Below are 22,356 nucleotides of genomic sequence, written 5' to 3'. Positions count from 1 at the left end.
TCAATTTCAGTTGAATAACCTATACAGAGAAGATTGAAGAGCTAAGAGTTCAATTGTCACCTGAGAATCTGTTAGAAATGGAGAATCTACATTTCATAAGTTCTGCCAGTCTATTTAAGATTTAGAACCACTGCTTTATAGAACTTCACTCTGTCTAATGGTGAGAAAGGAAGCCCTTGAACTGTGATAAGTATTGAATATCCCAAAGACTATCAAAAGATGGTTTGTAACCTCATATGTGAAGCAGTTGGATTCTGGTAGATGGGTTCTTCTTGTTTTGGTTGAGGGTCAAGTATGAACTGCTTGGTTGGGGCTTTCTTGTTCACAATTGTGTGTTAGCTGATTGGATTTGTCAAGTTTAGCTAACTATGAGCTGGGAGCTGGAAGCCTCTTGTTTAGAGTCAGCCAGGATGTGGTGCCAGGCCTTTGTATTTAAAAAGTCAATTGGCCCCTCAGGCCTGCAGCCTTGGACCTGGTGTTAATTGTGTTTGGAATGAATATTCTTCTAAGTGGTATAGCACTGGTACGTCAATTCACTGTACTGAGGTAACTTGGGGTTGCTGTGATACTGAACACTGTGCCAATGGTGTATCAAATGTCATAATAGTTACCCATGGTGGACAGTGTTTGGCTCCCAGATTAACAAATACTTAGAAGCAGGAGTGACATCTACCTCCTAAACAGCATGTCTCTGAAAACTCTTTGAATGTAGAGAAATGACAATAGTTATAGAACAAGATTCAGGTCTTTTGTTCGTAGAGTCACTAAGGATCATGCTCTACTACATGGCACTTAACAACAACAATCAAAAGAACAAATAAATCTGTCTTGGAGGAAATGCATTTTCTTGTTTAATGAAACATCATCTTCATAGTCTTTTCTGATTTGATCATGATGGGAAAAGTTAATACAAAATTACAAACACCAGATGTTTATCTGGGTTTTCCCCCCATTTTGTATTGTTTTACATAAACAATTCATATGCATAGTGTTTCATTCATGTACCTTTTGCTTTACACATTCTTTCATTCACATTGTGTTTCATGCAATCATTTTCATACATTGTTTTATTAAATTAGATACTATTAATCAAAGTCCACTATCACCCTGTATTTTCAGATCTACACTGGATCCATCCTAATTCCTTCATCCCCTCCCTCATCCAACTAACCTGTGACCCTGTGATTTCCTCCCCTCCCCACTCTCAGCTCCTCATCCTTTCGCCTTCCTCCCTTGATAAATCGTAGTACATTCACACAATGGAATATTGTGTAGTACTCAGGAACACCTTATCTGTGAGAGAAAACCCAGGATGAGAGAAGTCATTCATTATGTTGAGTGATCTAACTCAGACTCGTTAGGGCAAATACTGAATAAGACTATTATTGTAAAAATAGAAGGATAATTAGTAAGATGTAGATAAAAATACAAGATTTTTTTTTAAAAAATAAGCTATTTAACAAAAATTTGTATCATAAATATCTCTCTGTTGTTGTTATGTGCTCTTGAGTTGACTATGAAGCTGGCCTATACTAAAGCAATCTAACCTGATATACCTGACACCGTTGCCACAGTCATTGTGTCAACCCATCTCATCCAAGGCCATCTTCTCTTATACTTTCACTCTTCAAGCATGATGTCCTTCTTCCAAGATCGCATTCCAAAAGTATGTGAGATGGAATTTCAAAATGCTTACCTCCAGGGAATAACCTTGTTTCACCCTCTTCAGGACAAACTTGTTTGTTCTCTTGGAGGTCCATGGTATGTTCAATACTCTTCTCTAGCACCATAACTCAAAGGCATAGATTCTTCTCTCATCTTCAGTCATTATCTAGCTCTCACATAGCAAGCAATTGAGAAAACTATGGTTTGGATCAAGCCAACCTTAATCTTTAAACTGACATCATTGCACTTTAGCACTCTGTATAGGTCCTCAACACAGATTTTTCCTGCAATTCATCCTTTAATTTCCTGACTACTGGTGCCAAGGATATTGATTGTGAATCTGAGCAAGATGAAATAGTTAACAAGATTGGCATTTTCTCCATATCTTATGATGCTACCTGTTAACTGGGTGGTTGGAATTTTTGTTTGCTTGAAATTGAGATGCAATCATATTGAAGACTGCAAGTACTTCAAGTCCTCCTAGGTTTCAGCAAGCAAGGTTGTGTCATCTGCATAACTGAGATTATTGTGTCTTCTTCTGACCCTGAAAATGCCTTCTCCATTTTCCTAATAGGCGCAGACTTTCTCTGTTTTACAAAGTTTAGCCCTGCCATGACCATAGTTACAACCCTTACTGTAGTTGTGTGATCTTATTTATTTGTTAGATTTTTTTAAATAAAGTTATGTGGAAAAAAGTTTAAATAAAGTGTTCTTTGACAAAGGTTAAAAATATTCTAAGAAATAAAAGCTACTATGATTCCCCAGATATGTTTATTGTACTAAAAGCATTTACTTCAAGAAGGAGAGGATCTTCTTTCTTTTTCTTCTCTTCTCTTCCAATTTCTTATTCTCCCTAATATGTTCCAACACTCTGAACCACTTATGGTTTAAACAGATCAGGTGAAAATGAGAAAGTCAAGCAAAGAGAAAAGTTAAGTCATTACTCATATCTAAACATCTATTATTAAAATATGAACAGGGGCTCAATCATCTTTATTTCCAAAATTTCATAAGAATAATTGTGGGAGTTATCAGAATATTTATTAAGAAAGGAGAAAATATCGCAGGCTCAAGAGACAGATCTGTGAAGTGTGGATGTGTGAAACAACACATGAGCCTGAAATCTCTGAGCATTAACACATGGTCGCTCATCAAAGGTCTGTATATGCAACTCAGCTGCCGGACTGACAGAAGATTTGAGGTTGTTAACACACACTTCATTAAAATACCAGGGAAAATCCAAGTTCGAAATCCCAGTTTGTGTTAGTTGATAAAGCTCAATTGCTTCTAATTACTGTTAGTGCAGCTTTAAAATAATATTTTGTTGTAATAAATGATTCACTATGACAAGTGAGAGTTGGCCCATTGAACTGGAAAAACCAGGGCAGGGAGTATGTGCACACACATGGGGTCCCTGATCTGCTTGACTTGTTTTCCTGAAAAGTGTCCAAGCATCCAACAGAGGGGGAGCCGGGGGCAAAGGGGGAAAGTGACCATTCTTCAAATGGATTTTGAAAGGGGGAGGATGACTCAAACATTGGCTATTATTTGCATCTCTGATTAGTCCTTGAATTCTTAAGTAGAGACACATACAATTGATATGAACCAGGCAGAGTTGTGGTTTTCCACTGTGATCCAAGAACACAGTTCTTCCAAAAATTCCTGAGTGTCTCTTCACTTCTTGTGTTTCATATTTGTTTCCACCCTGCCACCCTTTGCCCCCCATCCTTCTTAACCTAACTAACACCTACTCAGCCTTCAAACACTACACCCTGCATGTCTCCATCAAAACTCTTTTATCCTGACTCTGATTATTTGCATAACTATTTGTTTAATCTACTTTCCCTATTAAACTTTCAAGAGCAGAGTCTTTTTCTTTTTTTTACAACCATCTCCAAAGTTCATGAGGCATAGCAATTGACTGCCTAAGCAAAGGACAACATAAAGACCTGGAAATTGAATTTTAGAAAGTTTTACTTTTTAAAAAGACAGAAAGGATATGATACAAACATGGAGATGATTACTGAGAATGAGATAAAAGTGTTTGGTAAAATGTTTCACTGAACAAAGAAAGAAAAGAAAATCTTTTCATTCTATGAACAAGGAGTTTCAGAGCAAGCATTAATATGAATAATCTGAACCTCTTCTTGGAGAGTCCCAGAATATTCATTGACCAGCTTTTTTAATGGCCTAGTGCTTAGGGTCTTGCACTGTCTCTCAAAGGTCATGAGTCTCTCTCAAAATTTGAACTCACACGTGACTCCAAGGGGTAAAGATGAGCTATCTCTTCCCAAGAGACTTACAGCTCCTGGAAATGTACTGGACAGCCAGTTAGTACTGACTGATGGCAAATAGTAAGTTTTTATTCTTTACTCCAAGGTTTTTAATTAGCTTTATGGAGAAAAAGCAAGAGAAGAAGACCCTAGATGAGATGGATTGAATCTGTGACTGGGGTAATGGAGGTAGGTGTGTCAGAGACAATAAGATTGGCACAGGATAGAGCAGGGTTTAGGGCTGTTGTACATAGGATCACTATGAGTCTCAGGTGACTCAACAGCATATAACAGTAACAACAATTTTCAATCATACATTAGCAGTTGTCCCAAATTGGTCCATACTTATATTTCTTAAAATAGTTTTACTTCTTCCCAGATACCCCTCACTACTTGAATCATGCACATTATAAAAGTTTATCTCAGTCTTGAGCTCACGTCTTAATTTAGAAGTAGGTGTCAAGTATAGATCTATTCCTCCTACCTTCAGCAATGATGAATAAAAATTAGGCTAATGAATAATATTCATAACAATAATAACAGAGAGATAGTATTATTTGGTTACCCAATATTAATTTCACCTTCTGTAGTTGTCACTTCTTGATACTGCATTTCCTAAATGGCCTGGTATTGGTTTTTCATTGTGGTTTTCTGACTAGTCATTTCAGATGTTCTTTACTTATAATTTGACTCTTCCTCAAAGAGAAAATAAAACTAAAAATGTGTGATATCATTCATTCCAAAAGTAGCACCTTGGAAAGACTATTGGGAATTCTTATTCACAAATTCTGTTTTGTACTTCTAACAACCAGGGTTCCTCCCATACATGAATCTGAATCTTTTACTTAGATTGTGAACTAGATAATATCCTTTCACTTTAAAAGTTTATGTTTGTCCCTAGTAGTTTCAACCAAAGTATCCACCAAATCAACCAAGTGATATAGTGATTATGACAATTATATTATATTATGATAACAAAAGCCTCGTGAGATTTCATAGAAATCTTTTTCAAAACCTGAGTTACTCTGAGATTACAACATTAAATTATTCAAACAACTTCTCTATAAATATATAGTTCAAATTTAAATAGTGCTCAATGGTTATTTATTTAACATATGAAATGTAGGCAGAGCAAACAATTCCTCAAAGACTGGAGTTATGATATATTCATCTCTAATTTTACATCCTGTATTTATTATTTTAATGTTAATAAGCAATTGTTGACCCAAAAATTATTATTTTTCTAAAACTATCTTTCTGATTAGTTCTTTTTGCTAATACACACAAATATTTAAGAATTCTAAAGAAATTTTTTCTGTACATAAACCAGCAACTTTTATAATCATTAATTTCTAAATAATTTTAACTTAATAAGTAGTATTTATCAGTTGAATAATACAATTTTATAATAAAAACTGGTAGATATTTCATTCTAAATTACTAGTATTTTAAAGTTTTATAATAAACCAAAGCAGCATTATGTAGCTGTGCTATAAAATATACCATTTTAAGATTCAGTTTATTTAAACTGTTATTATTTGTCTATATGACAACGGAGAGACAACTAGCCTAGGGCACAACTGATTAATGCTACAAGGCTAGTTGGACTTGGCTCATGGCTGGGAGCTGGGCATTCTAGACTTAAGGATACTTGGGAGAACGTCTCACGTAATGATGGTAATAGTCATGAACTGAATTGCACAATCAGGTTGGTAGCCTTTGCTAGCATTAAAATCACTAACATTTTATTCTTCAACACACATCACTCAGCATCAAAGGGAGTGAAAGAATATTTTATATACACACTGAAGAAGAGAAAACTGAATATTCTCTGAGTCATCACCCAAATTATCACACAATCTAGCAAAAGCATACCTTGCTAGTGTTAATAAAATGATACACTGATTAGATAGTGATAGTGATTATTTGAGCGTACACAAATTCAAGGGTGTCATAAAGGTCATTGAATCTGGAATTCTGCTATTTGACTGGCTAAAAGCTAAGGCTACAGGAGAGTCACTTTAAGGACAAATTCCAAAACCAAAGCTGAAAATTCAGTTCATCCTGAAATAACTTGTTCAAAGTTGCATAACTATGTAGGGACACAACAGGAAGTTTAAGACACACATGTTGAACTCCAAGTACTGCAGTGCTCCAAAACAGTGTTCTGTCTTTATTTGAGAAAAGAAGAATTGAAGCATAGATCACCTAAGCGTTAAATATTTACTACATGCCAGACTTTGAATTGGAGGGTTTATCTACATAACTTAATTTTATTCCTTTAATCTTATGTTGTTGTCTCTGTTGGATTCTATTGGGTCTAGTATGACTCGTCATGACCCTATGAATAAGAGATGCTCACAATCTCTGACATGCTTGAGGCCATTGCTATAGCCACAGCGTCAAGTCCTTCTCTTCTAAGATCATCCTCCCTTTCCCAGCATGATTTCCTAATAACACGCCAAAGCATATGAGACAAGTTTTATCGTCCTTGCTTCTAAGGAGCAACTTGGTTGCACTTCCTCCAAGATAGATTTATTTGCTTTTTTGAGGCTATGCAATTATTGAGAATGTACTTTTAAGAAAATGAATATTTAGAAAATTTCAATAGTTGACTTTCCTAATGATGAGATCAAAACAAAATCCACTGACAGATCAGTGACTTTTTTTCCTAATTCATGGTAATCTTCCTTTGAATTTCTCAGAATATAAACCTTCAGAGGAAACTGGAAACTTCTTGTTCTTTTACCCCAGGAGCAGTTGGTGGATATGAACCACTGACCTATCTATTAGCAGCTCAGTATGTCACAGGTAGTTAAGAGACCTATTTTCAATCTGGACTTGTCTAATCACAAGACTTATACTTTTCCATTAAACTACACAACCATCTCCAAATACTTAAGGATCAAAACTAAGGTCTAGTCATAGAGCCCATGCATCATGACTTAGTGATATCTCTATTATTGCTTTAGTGACTATATTTCAAAACCCAAAGTTTTGTTTTAATACATGGTTTAACAGCTGGTCAAAATATTTGAATTTAAAGTTGTCCAACACATCTTAGTTGCCAAAAATATATGGCATTCTCCCGTCTTGTTAATTCAACCACCATCTGTGTTTTTTAAAGAATAAGAGTAGATATATAAAGAGTAGATAAGTATTTCAAGTGTGTTATGTCTTTTATAATTAGGGGAAAATAAATATTATGAAAGAAAAAGAGATCTGTATGTTGAAACTTTCCATTAACATGTTCTGTTGTCTTCAAGTGTAGAACAAGGCTGCCTCTTATCATTGCTGAAGACATCCAAAAACCTGACAATGCCAGTTGCAGGTGAAGATTTGAAGCCACAGAGATTCCCATTCATTGTTGATGACCTCTGGGAATTATGCTAACTCAAATGCCATGTCTTTTTAGCAGTTCAAATCTACTAGTGGCTCCAAAGGAGAAAGATAAATTTCTCCCATGTATTTATAGCCTCAGAAAAATAGCAAAAGGTCGACCATGTATTGGTTCCCACTTTATGGCAATGAGTTGGTGGGGGTTTTTTTGTTTGGTTTATTTTGTTTTTTTGTTTGTTTCCCTTATGATCAGTTTATCAATTTCTTAACATATTTTTATCGCACAATCAGCAGCAATCATGTTCGTAGGTAGTTCAAAGAGTTGAAACTTGTACTTAAATGAACACTTACAGAAAAATGTTTCTATTAACTTTATTCGTAATTGCCAAAAACTAGAAGCAATAAAATGAACCAACAATCACTTTTAGCATGGCTGAGCAAAATAAATTAACTATTATTATAGTTTTGTGCAAGTCACACACCTTGCCTTCTAAATTTGGTTTCAAACTGCTCTTCCTCTCTTCCCAGTTGTTTTCGTAAGCATCACTAACACACTTTTAAACCCATGGTGCTTAAAAAATTAGCATATTAACTTTGCAAAAATACCAAGAGCAAGGAGCGTTTAGTGTATTTCTAAGTGGCAGCATCCAGTCTGGAAATGACAATCAACTTACCCTCTGTTGAGTCAGTTCTTACTCATAATGACCCTCCATCATCATACCAGAAATAATTGGCTGACAAAGAAGAATTTCATGAAACAAAATATGATCAAAAAGTAATGGTGATGAAGGAAGAGATTCAAGTTGTTCTGGAGGAATTGACAAAACCTAAGGCCCTAAGAACTGATGGGTACCAATTAATTTCTTTCAAAAAACAGAGGCAGCCCTGGATGTGCACCAGGTTGTGACAAGATATCTGGAGGACAGATACCTGGTCAACTGACTAGAAAATATCCATATTTCTTCCCATTCAAAAAGAGGCGGGGTGGTGTCCAATAGAGTGCAGAAATTATCAAACAATATAATTATATTACATGCAAGCAAACTCTTGCTGAAGATTATCCAAAACTGACTAGAACGATGCATTGAAAGAGAACTACCAAAAATGTAAACTGAGCTTTGAAAAGTCTGTGGCACTGAGGACATTATTGTCAGTGTCAAATAGATCTTGGCTAAAAGCATAAAGTACCAGAAGAAGGTCTATTTGTGTTTTATTGACTATGCAAAGGCATTTGACTATGTGGATCACAACAAATTGTGGCTAATATTGAGAAGAATGGGAATCTCAGTACAGCTGATTGTGCCCATGCAGAATCTATACTTAGACCAGGAAACAGTCATACAAACAGAGCAAGAAAACTGCATGGTTCAAAATCAAGAAAGGAGTGCATCAGGAATGTGCCATTTGTCCATACCTTTTCAATCGATATGTGGAACAGATCATTCAGGAGGTTGAACTTTAGAAAGAAGACTGTAATGTCATGATTAGAGGAAGACTCATCAATAACTTGTGTTGTGTAGATGATGAAACCTTGCTCCTGAAAACTGAGGAGGACCTGAAGTGGTTACTACAGAAGGTCAAGGACTATAGGTCAGTTCCGACTTGACAGCATGCAACAACTATTGTTTGAGTGAGAGTCAGGACACTGGAATAGATTTTATTCTAGGCTTGTGGGAATAATAGATAGTTCCATGGCTTTCACAAGCCTCTAATTGCGCTAGTAATTTTGGCTTCTTTATATTTTTTAGTTTCTTCTGTCTTTTCACTCAGTCTCAAATATCTTGGTGCTCCCTTTCAGAGGTGATACCAGTAGTACCAGGCACTGTTTAGTTCTTCTAGTATCTAGGTCATGGAACTGACCCACTCCAGTGGGTTTTCAGAGGCAATCACATGGGAGGAGATTGTCCATCTTTTTCCTGTGGAGGAACTAGTAGATTCAAACTGCATACCTTTAAGTTTGCAGCACAATTCCTCACTATGAAGTCACCAGAGCTCCCTTACTCAAACAAGAGACAGACCTATATAAGGTGAACAAAAATACAAGGGAGATATTCGTTGTGCAGAACAATTAATCTTAGAATAATGTAAAATTAAAAAGGTGACATTTTCCCAGGAATAAAGCTTTGAAAATAGAAAGGGATTGAATAGAATGATAAATGTAAACAAGAAACACAAGAAGGAAAAAGGAACAGTGTAGTTACATTGCGGGAATTGTAGTTAATGTCACAAAACAAAATGTGTAGAATAGCTGACTAGAAAATCAATTCACTCTGTAAGTATTCTTTCAGTTCAAAATGAAAAATAAAGTTTAAAAAAATAAAACTCTGTTATTGGCCAGCTGATTTCTTACTCTACAGAACAGAGTAAAACTGCCATATCTTTTTGCTACAGATGATAGATGCAAACCACAGCTCTATCCTTTAGCAGATAACTACTTTAACCGCTACACCACCAGGAATCCACTTTATAGCATGTACTTAGGTATCATGGAGTTGACTCAACTCATATAAACTCTTCGCAGGACAAAACTCCAAATGCTTGATGATTTTTTGCCATCTACATAATCTCTGCTATGTTTAGGCTCATAGTTGTGGTTACGGAGTTTCTCCATGTCATTGAGAGTCTTTCCCTTCTTCAATGACCTTCTCCTTTTTGAAGCATGATGTCTTTTTCCAAGGTTTGTTCCCTCCAGATAACACGCCCAAAGTATGTGAGATAAACCACCGTTTCTACTAAGAGCACTCTGGCTGCCTTTCATCCGATTAGATGTGATTGTTCTTTGGCACAAGGGAAGGAAATAATTTAAGGGGACAGGAGAAAGAGGGAATAAAAGAAAAAAAGAAAAGAGAAACAATTCTGCTAAAGAAAGAATGAGATCATTAGATCATATTACAGTTACGTGTATTCATATGAGTTGTTAGATAACATAGAATTGAGTATGACTCTTAGGCACCCTGTGAATAACACATTTGAGCCATCTCCTTTTACCATTCTTGTCATCTCTGATGCATTTAAGCCCATTGTCGCAGATATTGTTTCAATTAATCTCACCGAAAGTCTTCTGAATCTCTAACATTCTCCCTTTTCAAGCATGATATACTTTTCCAAGGAACAGATTCTCCAACACCATGCCCAAAACATGTGAGACAAAGTTTCACTATACTTACCTTTAAGGAGAATATTCTGGCTGCACTTTTTCTAAGGCAGATCTGTTTGTGATGTTGTGTTTTTGTTTTGTTTTGTTTTGTTTTTAAGCAGTCCATAGGATATTCAATGCTCTTCTCCAACACTACAACTAAAAGACATTAATTCTTCTTCATCCATATTCATTGTCTGCCTCTCAGATTTATAGCAAGTGATTGAAAAGACTATGATCTGATTGAGGCACACCTTAGTCTTCAAACTGACATCATTGCTCCTCAGTCATGTAGAGAGTGATAGCAGACTTGTCCAATGCAATACATCTCTTGATCTCCTGACTGCTATACCAAGGATGTTGATTGTGGATGCAAGCAAGTCAAAATCATTGACAACTTTAATCTTCTCTCCATCTATCATGATGTTACCTATTGGTCCTGTGGTGAGAATTTGTGTCTTCTTGGTATTGAGATGAAATCCATATTGAAGTCTGTAGTCTTGATCCTCTGCAGTAAGGATTTCAACTCCTCCTCACTTAGAAAAAGCAAGGCTATATCACCTGCATAACACAGGCTTCTGATGAGTCTTCCTCTGATCTTGATACTACATTTTTCATCATAGAGCCTTGCTTCTCAATTTATTTGCTCAGAGATTGACTAGATATGGAGAAAGTACACAGCTCTGACACATGCCTTTCATGATATTAAATGTTGTAGGTGTCCCTTTGTTTGGTAACACCTTCTTGGTCTAGGTATAGGTTTTATGTGAACACAAGTGTTCTGAGATTTCCATTTGTCTCAATGTTAATCAAAGTTTATTCTGATCCACACAGTCAAATGCTTTTTCATGGTCAATAAAACACAAATAGACAGTTCTGTTTTAGTCAGGATCCATCTGGCACCAGCAATATCATGGGTGTCATGTCTTTTCTAATCTCAGCCTGAACATCTGGTAGTTTTCAGCAATATTTTGTATGCATGTGATATTAATGGAATTGTATAAATTACACATTCTGTTGGATCACTTTTCTAGGGTGGGATCCAGGGTAAGAAGAGTTGGAATACCTTCCTTTGTAGGGAATGGGGGGAAAATATAGATTTCTTCCAGTCCAATGACTAAGCAGCTGTCCTCCAAATTTCCTGGCCTAGAGGTGAGCACATCCAGAGCTGCATCTGTTAGCTGTAACATGTCAATTGGTATCTTAGTGATTCCTGGGACCTTATTTTTTGCCAATGCCTTCAGTGAAGCTTGAAATTCTGCCTTCATTAATATTCGTTCTTGTTCATACAGTATTTCCTGAAATCTTTCACTGTTAGACATTTTTTGGGAAGATAGGTGTACTGTGATTCTGTGTATTCCTTCTATCTTCTTCTTTTTTCTTTTTTTTAAATACTTGTTTACTTTCAAAGTTCATATGCATTGTTTTTTACCACCAGATCTTGCTCCTTTCCTTTACCCATCCTTCCGTCTACCCATAAAATTGTGCAACCCTATGATTAAGTCCGCCCTTTCCCCCATCCTCACCCCTCTGCACACCCCTCCCCTCTTTGGATTATTGTCCTCATTGCTTTCTGGATCATTCAATATTTTACCCATAACATCTCTCAGAATAAGTGATAGCTTTGATATCTTACCATCACTAACTTGGTCTTTTATCATTAGTGTTTACTGCCTTAGATCTATTTTAGAGATGATTTTTAAATTCAGGTGGAATAGAGGTAAAGTCATATTTTGCTTCTTGTGGACTTGCTTTGATTTTCTTAGTTTCAATTTGAACTTACACATGAAAGACAGCATCTGGCCTGATTTTGACTGCTGATAATGAATGAGCTTTTTCCAAGGATTCTTTCTGCAGATATATTCAGTCTGATTCTTGTGCAGTCCATCAGGTGAGGTCCATGTATATTGCTTTTTGTGGGAGATTTTTTTTAAAGAAAGGTATTAGTGATTAATAAATCATGGAATGTACAAAAACCAATCATTTTTTGTCCAGCCTCATTTCCATCACCCAAACCATACTTTGCAACTCCCATTCCATCCTAATTGTTTTCAACTTTTCTATTATCACTAATTTTGTCTATCACCAATAATTACTAATTATTTTTTTTTTTTACAGCGGAGTAAGTTTATACTTACATACAAAAATGCACATCAGCCCAGTTTGGTGGCAAGTTCTTTGGCCTTGGCCTTCTCTGGCTTGGTGATGAGGGTCACCTTCTTCGGCCCCAGGATGTTGCCACCTTCCCATTGGCAGTGGATCTCATCGTATCTGTTGTAATTGGTCTTGATGGCTTTCACCAGCTTCGCCAGAGCACCTTTGTCTTCTGGTTTCACCTGTGTGGAAGCAACAGTAGTACAGGTCTTCTGATGGGTGAGATAGTTCAGCCTGGTCTTGCCCTTTTTGACGTAGTAGGGAACACACATCTTACAGCACAAGGCCGGCAGGAAGGCCCCTAGTTGAATGGGGTCCATGTTGTATGCAATCACCACCAGTTGGGCCTTCTTGTTCTCCACCAGGGTGGTGACAATATTCACTCTGGCAAGGAGGACAGGAAGTCTCTTGGTAGGTCTTCTTGGCCAGCAGCCTTCTCAGCTGGAGCTATCAGCCTCTGCTGCTTCTCCTGCTTGGTCTCTGGTTGGTACTTGTGGGGCAGCTTCAACAGGTAAATAGTAATCTGGTGGTCCAAAGCCCGGGTTAACTGAACAGTGGTGGGTGACACCTTGTGTCACTTGTAGAGGATTACTTCTTGCCATTACAGTTGGATGTACTGGGACATTTTGACAAAGCGGGTAAGGTCTCTTGGGTTGGAAGTCCTGTCCAATGTCAAAGTTCCTGGGCCCTTCACCACCTTGTTGGCCTCCTGCTTCTTGACCATGGCAGACACCGGGACCACCTTCTTCCCCTCGTCCTTCTTCCCATTCGACATCTTGGGCAGATGGATGAGAGAATTATTAATGAATCTTGATTGCATTACTTGTCAATTTTGGACTGCAAAATTTGATAGAATTCATCAACTTCCTCCTCTTTGGCTTTAGTCATTGATAGAGATAGAGATAAAGATATAGATGCAGATGTAGATCTAGATAGGTATATATATATATATATAGAGAGAGAGAGAGAGAGAGAGAGATTAATATAGATATATCGATTATATATAGATATATATTTTTTTCAATAAATAGTCTTATTAATAGATCTTCCTTGTACAGAAACGAGTAGTATCCAATCACTCACAACATTGTTCTTTAGGACAAGTCTTGAAATTACCTTTTACACTATGAAGGCAACTCCATTCTTCCTCAGTTTTTCACTCCTGGCATAATAGACCATTGATTGATTGATTCAAGATGGCTAATGCCTGCCCATCTCAGTTTTCTAAGGCATGTTCCATCTCATTTTTAATAACTTCCAATTTTCCTACATTTATACTTTTTCATACATTCTATGTTCTAATTAATTCTTTCCCTTTTTAAAATTATTTTATACTGGTTTACATACAAAGTTCATAAAATTCATATACCTTATCTTTCACACCAGATCTTTCCCCTTTCCTCTGCCCATACCTCCCTCCACCCATCAAATTGTGTGATCCTATGATTAAGCCTCCTCTTCGGATCCTCATACTCATTTTACAATAATGATCTTATACAGTATTTGCCCTTATGAGACTGAGTTTGTTTACTAAGCATAATGCTCTCCAGTACCTCCCAAGTTAAGTAGTAATTTACAAAAACAGTGCTCTTGCATGCTGCATGGTATTAAATTGTACCATAATTTCTCAATCCATTCCATTGTGTTTGGATGTGGGCTGTTTCCATATTTTTGAGATGGTGAATAATGCTGCTATGAACATTGGTGTACAAGTTTCTGTTTGTGCCTCAGTTCTCATTTTTCTCAAGGTATATTCCAAGTAGTGGAATACCTGGGTCATAAGGAATTTCTATATTCAGCTTTTAAGGAAAAGTCAAACTGCCTTCTAGATTGTACCATTTTATGATCCATCTTCTAATCATTTAAGGGTGTTTGCAACTTCCCATTTTTAGTATATTCTAATCAAGTTTCCAGAAGCCTGTTATTTCAGAAGTGAATGGCCAATCCTGCTTCCTTGTCTGTCTTCATAGTAAGTCCATAAGTACAAAGACATAAGAAAAATCTTTAAAATAAGTGTTCTTATAAAATAGATGTATAATTCTCTAGTAATAACAAATTTGTTATGGAATTTCCCTTTGTAATAGTGTCCCAAACCCTTGCAGAGTGTAATACTCTCACCTGTCTACAGGAAAATACAAACAAAAGGAAAATTCCCCTATAAGCTTTATCATTTTCTACCTTAATATAAAGCATAACTGAATCCCAAGCTCTACTAGTAAATTAGATGTTTAATTTTAGAATGGAGTGGGAGATTTCTAAGTAACTGCCCATGGCAGTGGTTATAAATCTGGCTGCACTAGAAATAATCTAAAGAATTTTAAGAAATTATTGATGCAATGAGGGAGAAAACTGTTTAAGAGGGAAAATTATTAGGGATTTTTGTCATGACAGAGGTCTAGAGCAAAGGCTATATAGTGGAGTGGACTTCAGGGGAGGGATTGTAAAACAAGGAAAGAATTTTTCTTTTACTTTTCCAAGAAGGTAGGGAAGGGTTGGGAGCAGAGAAAAGTGCAACAATGAATGAATGGAAATCCAAAGTCTCTGTAAATTTTCATTGAAATTAATAATAAATTAAAAAAATAATAATTTTTTTAAAAAAGAAATTACTGATGCCCAGGCCCTGCCTCAAACTGTTTATATCATAAGCTCCACGATTGGTGTCTAGATCTTGATTAGCAGGAAAATTCATACTTTCAGAGTGATTACAGTCAGAAGTAAGGGGAACTTCAGTTTAACTCCAAAGATAGAAGTGACTTAATATTCTTTTAGAGAAATCTCTAACCTCTAAAACTACAGTCATAGCCATCAAGTTGGAACCTATTGATAGCTGACCTTCCAGTGGATTTCCAAAAGCTAAAATTCACACTGAAGGATATTGTAATTACATTGTTCTCATTTCTGATATAACAACGTCTCTCAGATTAGCTTCATCTCCAGAGATTAATAGTCATTGTGTCTACTGGCTACTTTGTTGGACAGCATGGTTCCAGAATGCACCCAAGTACTGTCTTTTGTTTTTAAATAAAGACAGTCTTAGTGCATAGACTTCATGTATTTAGTTATATGGAAATCATCAATCCTTGCTTTGTTTCCAGTGAAACTATAATTAACAACTAAGCCCCTGCTTGATTTAAGCTCAGTGAACAGAGTTCATGTATAGCTTGTCCACCAAACATCTCTAGTGCCTGGTACAGCATTGACACATAGTGCTAAGTGTTTGCTAAATATTTACAGAATAAATAAGTTAATACATGGCTGAAGGAATATGCACCCAAAGCTTTTGAAATTTGAAAAGTATTGGATTCATGTGTGCTTTCTAAGTTTGGAGTCACTGGGGCCACCTTGCAAAATGTATTTTGATTCTCACCAAGTTCACTGGCTCTTATTCAGAATAAATGACGGCACCATGCTCTCTCTAAAAATACAAATTATCAACAATAATAATAGTCTATGAAGTACCAAGCCTAAGAAGTTAATCCAACACCTCCACCTTTGAGTGCATTCTGATCTTGTCACAATCCTTTTAAATAATGTCTCACAGCTATCAGAAACCACAGGAAATCCACCAAGTATAATTTTGGACAGTTGCTCTTGTCAGAGAGCTATTCTATAAAAAGTAAGCATGTATTTTGTTGCATGATAAATTGCTACAGAAATATCTCTGGAACATAGAAGTTAAACTGACATCTGACTGAAGGTTACTGTTAGCATTCTGGAAGAATTTCAATAGGAATAGAAAGGACAGAGAAGTGAGTAAAGTCATTTCTGAACCATTCTTGAAGGGTATTGCTAGCATTCCAGAGGGACTCCAAGGCTCGGGTAGAGGGCAGTAGAATTATTGCTGAAGTATTCCTTGTGGAGAGTTTTAACCTCATGGCCGAAGTGTATTCAAAACAATTCTGCTGCGACAGTAAAAATATATATATCCATTCTGTGCAGTCCCAGAAGGGCATTTTGGCCTCCTTATTCACAGGAGCCAAGAACTGGAAAAGAGCTGAGAGGATAAAATGGTAAAGTGCTACCACAGAGATTTTATTCCAAATACTGGTTGGGGAAGTCCCCCGTCTCAAAAGGTTAGAGTCATTAGATGTTTTACAGGGTATGTGCTGAAATGAATAATTCATAGAAAAACTGCCCCAGGCTCTATTAAGGTAAGATTATATGGTAAATAAGAGAAAATACAAGACAAAATGTTCTTTTCTCCTTGGTATGTATCCTAAGCTCGTAAAAATAAATCTTTGCATATGTCCCATGCTTAGCACTCTGCTAAATATGAAAACTAAGGATTACACCTTACACTAATTGTGCACATAAGACATCCACATAGTCCACAAATATTGCTTTAACACCTAACTGCCGAATACTAAATATATTCCAAAACAAATCTTTGCCCTAAAATAAACTCAGAAAAAAATAAGCGAAGCAAATAGAAATTTATACAGTAGATTATGAAATATTCAGTATTAAAAGTTGGTAGAGAGAAAAGAGATATTGTTTACAGGGGCTAGCGAACATCTAGGGAGTTCTGGTAGCCTAGTGACAAGAAACTGCACTACAATCCCAAAGGTACAGAGTTCAAATCCACCAGCCTCTGAGAGGAAGAAAGATGGGCAATCTCTCTTGTCTCTGAAAACCCACCAGATTGTTAGCTAGGGGCTACTTCTGATTTGATGATACATAACAAGTGAACATATAACATGCCTTCCAGCTTCTGAAAAACCAACCAGTTGCTGGCGAATCAGCACAATTCATGGTGACTCTGACTCACGTTGACACCATTTGTATCAGAGTAGAACTCTTCTTCACAGGGCTTTCAGTGGCCTGTGTTTTGGGAAGTAGATTATTAGGCATCGCTTCCAAAATATAACTAGGTGAACTTGAACCTCCAACCTTTCAGTTAGCTCCAATCATGTTGACTGTTAACATCACTCAGGGATATCTTTCTGCTTCCTACCTTTCCTACTACAATGTAATGAATTCCCACTCATAACAATCCTCTCCTTTGGCTTTTCAAAGGCTTAAATTTTTATTAAAGAACTCTGCCTGTCTTTCTCCCATAGAGAGCCCAGAGTATTCAAGCTAAAAACCGTTAATAGCCTGAGAGGTAACAAACCATTTTCCTGGTTCTCCACAACAACTGATTGTAGTCAAATGAGAATCTGCTCATATCTCCACTGGGTTTTCCGAATTAGCTGGTAACACCAACAGAGATGGCCCATCCTTCTCCCAGATAACAGTTGGTGAATTCAAACTGCATGCCTATGGGATTACCATGCAGCTACTTATTACTAGACCACCAGAGTTTCCTCTGTTATTGTTTTATGTGCCATCAAGTTGCCTGCGACTCATAGCAATGCCATGAACAAGAACTCTGAAGCCTGCCCTGTCCTGAGCCAGTCTCACTGACTCTGACACATCTAACACTATTGCCCCAGTTACTGTATCAATCCACCTCATAAAAGTTTTCCTCTCCTGCACTGTCCCTCCAACCTTCCAAGCATGATGTCCTTCTCTAAAGATATGTCCATCCTGGTCACACGTCCAGTGTATGTGAGATGGAGCGTCAACATCCTAGCCTCCAAGGATAAACTTGGTTTCACCCTTTCCAAGACAGATATTTTTTTTCTTGGCAGTCCACAGTATGTTTAAGACACTTCAACAGCACCACAACACAAAGGCACTGACCCTTCTTCTGTCATTAGTCTGTCTTTAGTCACTATCTGGATCTCTGATCCATAGCAAGTAATTGCAAAGACCATACACTGGATCAGGTTCACCTTAGTCTCTAGACTGACATCATTGCTTCTCAGTACTTTGTAGAGGTCCCTGACAGCAGATTTTCCCAGTGCAATTTGTCTTTTGATTTCCTGACTGCTAATGCAAAGAGTGTTGTTTGTGGAACCAAGCAAGCCATAATTGTTAACAATCTCAATCTCTTCCCCATCTGTCATGGCCAATTAGCCCAGTAGTGAGAATCTTTGTCTTGATGTTGAGCTTCAATCCATATTGAAGACTACAATCTTTGACCTTCTGTAGCAAGTGCTTCAGGTCCTCCTCAGTTTCAGCAAACAAGGTTGTATCATCTCCATAATGCAGGTTGTTGATGAGTCTTTCTCAAGTCCTAATGCCATATTCCTCATCATAAACCTCAACCTCTCGAATTATGTGTTCTGCATATAGGTTGAAAAGGCATGGAGACAGGATGCATCCTTGACACATCTCTTTCCTGGTTGTGAAACCTGCAGTATTTCCTTGCTCTGTTCTGATGACTGCTTCCTGATCCAGGTATAGGTTTTGCATAAGCACAATAAAGTTTTCTCAGACTCTCATTCTCCTCAAGGGTAGACATAATTTGTTAGGATCCACATAATCAAATGCCTTTGCATAGTCAATTAAACACAGACATTCTTCTGGTATTCTCTGTTTTCTGCCAATATCCTTCTGCCATTGACAACAGTGCCACGACCTCTTCTAAACCCAGCTTCTATTTCTAATAGTTCTCTGTCAATGTACTGTTCCAGTCATTTCTGGTTAACCGTCAGCAGGATTTTGCTTGAGTGTGATATGAATAATATTTTCAGTAATTTCCACACTCTGTCAGGTCACCTTTTACAGACGTAAATAAATATGGATCTCTTCCAGCCTGTTGGCCCGGTAGTTGTCCTCCAGATTTCTTGGTACAACCTGGTGAGCATATCCAGGGCAACATCTGTTTGTTGAAATATGGTAATTGGTATTCCATCAATTTCTGGGGCTTTATTTTTTTACTAAGTCCTCAGAGCAGCCTGAACTTCCTTTTTCCTCAACCATTGCCTCTTGATCTTATGTTGAAAAAGTTCAAGAAACTTCTGTGAACTTCTTCTGTGTCAGCCAATTCTTTTTGGTACAGTGGCTTTGTATACCCCTTCCTTTATTTTTTTTAATGCTTCCTAGATTATTTAATATTCTACCCATAGCATCCTTGAATTTTGCAACTCATGACTTGAATTTATTCTTTAATTCCTCCAGCTTAAGAAATGTCAAGTGAGTTTGGCCTTTTTGATTTTTCTGGCTCCAGCTCTTTGCACATTTCATTATAATACTTTGCCTTGTCTTCCCAAGCTGCCCTTCTAAATCTTCTATTCAGCTCTTTAACTTCTTGATTTTTTTTTCCTTTGCTTTGTCTTCTCAGCATTCTAGTTATTCCTGACATTTATTTTGGTCTTTTTTTCTTCTATCTTTGTAATGACTGTTTGCATTCTTCATGGATGATATTCTTGATATCCTCCAACATCTCGTCTGGTCTTTGTTTAGGGCCTCAAACCTATTTCTGAGTTGATTATTAAATTCAAGTAGGATAGACTCAAGATCAAATTTTTATTCCGCTGGATTTGATTTGACCTTCTTTAGCTTTAATTTGAACTTGCATATGAGTAGCTGATGGTCTGTTCCACAACCAGCACCTGGCCTAGTTTTCACTGCTGATACTGAACTTCTCCAATGATTCCTTCCACAGATGTAATCAGTCTGATGCCTGTGCATTCTGTCAGGTAAAATCCATGTGTAGACCCTCCATTTATGTTTCTTATAAAGGGCATTTTCCTCTGGAGACCCTATGAACTTGGAGAAATGATGAAAACTATACAACTGTTCAGATATTTCATTCATAGGGTCTTTATGAGTCGCCCACAACTTGACAGCATCTAACAACAATATAGAGAGAGCTCAGTTGGCCAAATGGACAGAAAGTGATGGTAACAAGCCAAAGGTGAGTGATTTTAATCTGCAGTCCTCAGGCTTGGTTTTAATTGTTTTTGGTCAAACATTCTAGAGAGTGTTAAACCAGGCTGCTCCTTGGAGGCAAGGATTCTGGGGCTTTGTCTGACATACTTTGGACATGTTGTAAGGAGGGACAGGTCCTTGGAGAGCAACATCATGCTTGGAAGAGTGGAGGGATGGCACAAGCGGGGAAGACCCTCTATGAGGTGGATTGATTCAGTGACTGGGGTAATCGGGATGGGTGTGGCAGAGGCAATGCGATTGGCACAGGATAGAGCACGGTTTAGGGCTCTTGTACATAGGGTCGCTATGAGTCACAAACGACTCGATGGCACATAACAACAACAACAACAAAAATTCTTCTAAGTGGCATAGCACTGGTCTGTCCATTTGCTGTAGAGAAGTAACTCATGGCTGCTGTGATGCTGAACACTGTGACACTGATGTGTCAAATGTGATAACAATTACCCATCGTGGACAGTGCTTGGTAGACCTCCCCAATTAAAATGAGCTTGAAAGCAGGAGTGGCATTTACTTCCAAAATAGCTGGCCTCTGGAAACTCTATGAACTTAGAGAAATTATGAAAGTTATACAAGTGTTCAGGTCTTTCGTTCACAAGGTCACTATGAATCATCTATGACTTGACAGCATTTAACAACAACAACAACAAATTACTATTAGAATATAATTTTCCTTCTTGTTTTTTAGTATGATCCTATCATTTTAATGTTTCAATCATTGAAGATAGTTCAGAAAAGAGCTGAAATAGAAATGTCAGGCAAATTGTCCCACTATCTTTATTCTAGTTTCAGAAAAACATAATTCTGGCAATTATTATTCTGTATGTTCTAGCCTGAATCATCAGAAAATTGTGGTAACTTTGGAGCAAAAGAGACAGTTTGGAGCAAACTAAGGGATTTCTTGGAAGTATAACCTCTACATCTTATCTTTAGGAATTTGTGTAAGAATAGCTGTCGTTGTCCTGCACTTTGGGATCAGTATTCTGAGTCCTGGACAAATAGCATCTTAAACAATCATCTTAATATATCTCTAGTAATTTTTTTTCACGTAGAAGAAAAAAGTATATTAAATGTCTGATGAATGCAGTGCACTACAAGTAGTAATGATTTTGGGGGGAGAAGGTGGTTTCTCTAGCAATGCAAGGAAAGATAACCTGGGATAGTTTTTTAAGCACTGGCCAGTCAAATGTGATTTGTTTTAACTCTATTAAAACAATACATTCACACAATGGAATACCAGGTTCAAATTGTCTTCCTGTCAAACATTCTTCTAGGTGGTATAGCACTGGTCTGTGCGTTGCTGTACAGAGGTAACTCGTGGTTGCTGTGATGCTGAAGCCTGTGACAGTGATGTGCCAATCGTGGTAATGGGCACCCATGGTGGACAGTGTTGGCTGGAGCTTCCCGACTAAATCAAGCCTGGAAGCAGGAGAGGCATCTACGTCCAAAATGGCTTGCCTCCGGAAACTCTATGTACGAACAGTGCTCAGGCTGTTCGTTCATAGGGTCGCTATGAGTGGTCTACGACTCTACGGCATTAAACCACAAACAATGTTTTTGTTGTTGTTATGTGCCATTGAGTCAACTATGACTCATACAATGCCCTATCCTGAGCCAACTTTACCATCTCTGACACAACTGCCCCATTGCCACAATCACTGTGTCAATCCATCGCATTCAGGGTCTTCCTCTCAAACCCATACATTCAGTCACTGTATCAATTGATCTCATTCAGTCTTCCTCTCCTTCCTTGATCATCCACCTTTCCCAGCTATTTTTTTCCAAAGATGAACTCCTCTTGAAAATATGGCCAAAACATGTGAGATGAAGTTGCACCATCCTTACCTCTGAGAAACACCCTGGTTGCACTGCTTCCAAGACAGGCTTCATTGTTCTTTTGGCAGTCTATGGAATATTCCATATTCTTCACCAACATCACAATTAAAGGGCATACATTTTACTTTTGTCATTCTTTTGCAATGTCCAACTTTCAGATGCATAAGAAACAAG

The 22,356-nt window shown here is 37.4% G+C and overlaps 1 pseudogene; it reads right to left on the bottom strand.

Annotated features, from left to right (window-relative positions):
* Positions 1 to 12,566: 12,566 nt before the first annotated feature.
* Positions 12,567 to 13,354, bottom strand: LOC102869955 (annotated as a pseudogene).
* Between the last annotated feature and the right edge of the window lie 9,002 nt (positions 13,355 to 22,356).

Source organism: Elephantulus edwardii, unplaced genomic scaffold (assembly GCF_000299155.1).
Source record: "Elephantulus edwardii isolate Elephantulus edwardi_28Jun2011 unplaced genomic scaffold, EleEdw1.0 scaffold00042, whole genome shotgun sequence".
NCBI lineage: Eukaryota > Metazoa > Chordata > Mammalia > Macroscelidea > Macroscelididae > Elephantulus > Elephantulus edwardii.
This window is presented reverse-complemented; position numbering and strand designations above follow the sequence as displayed.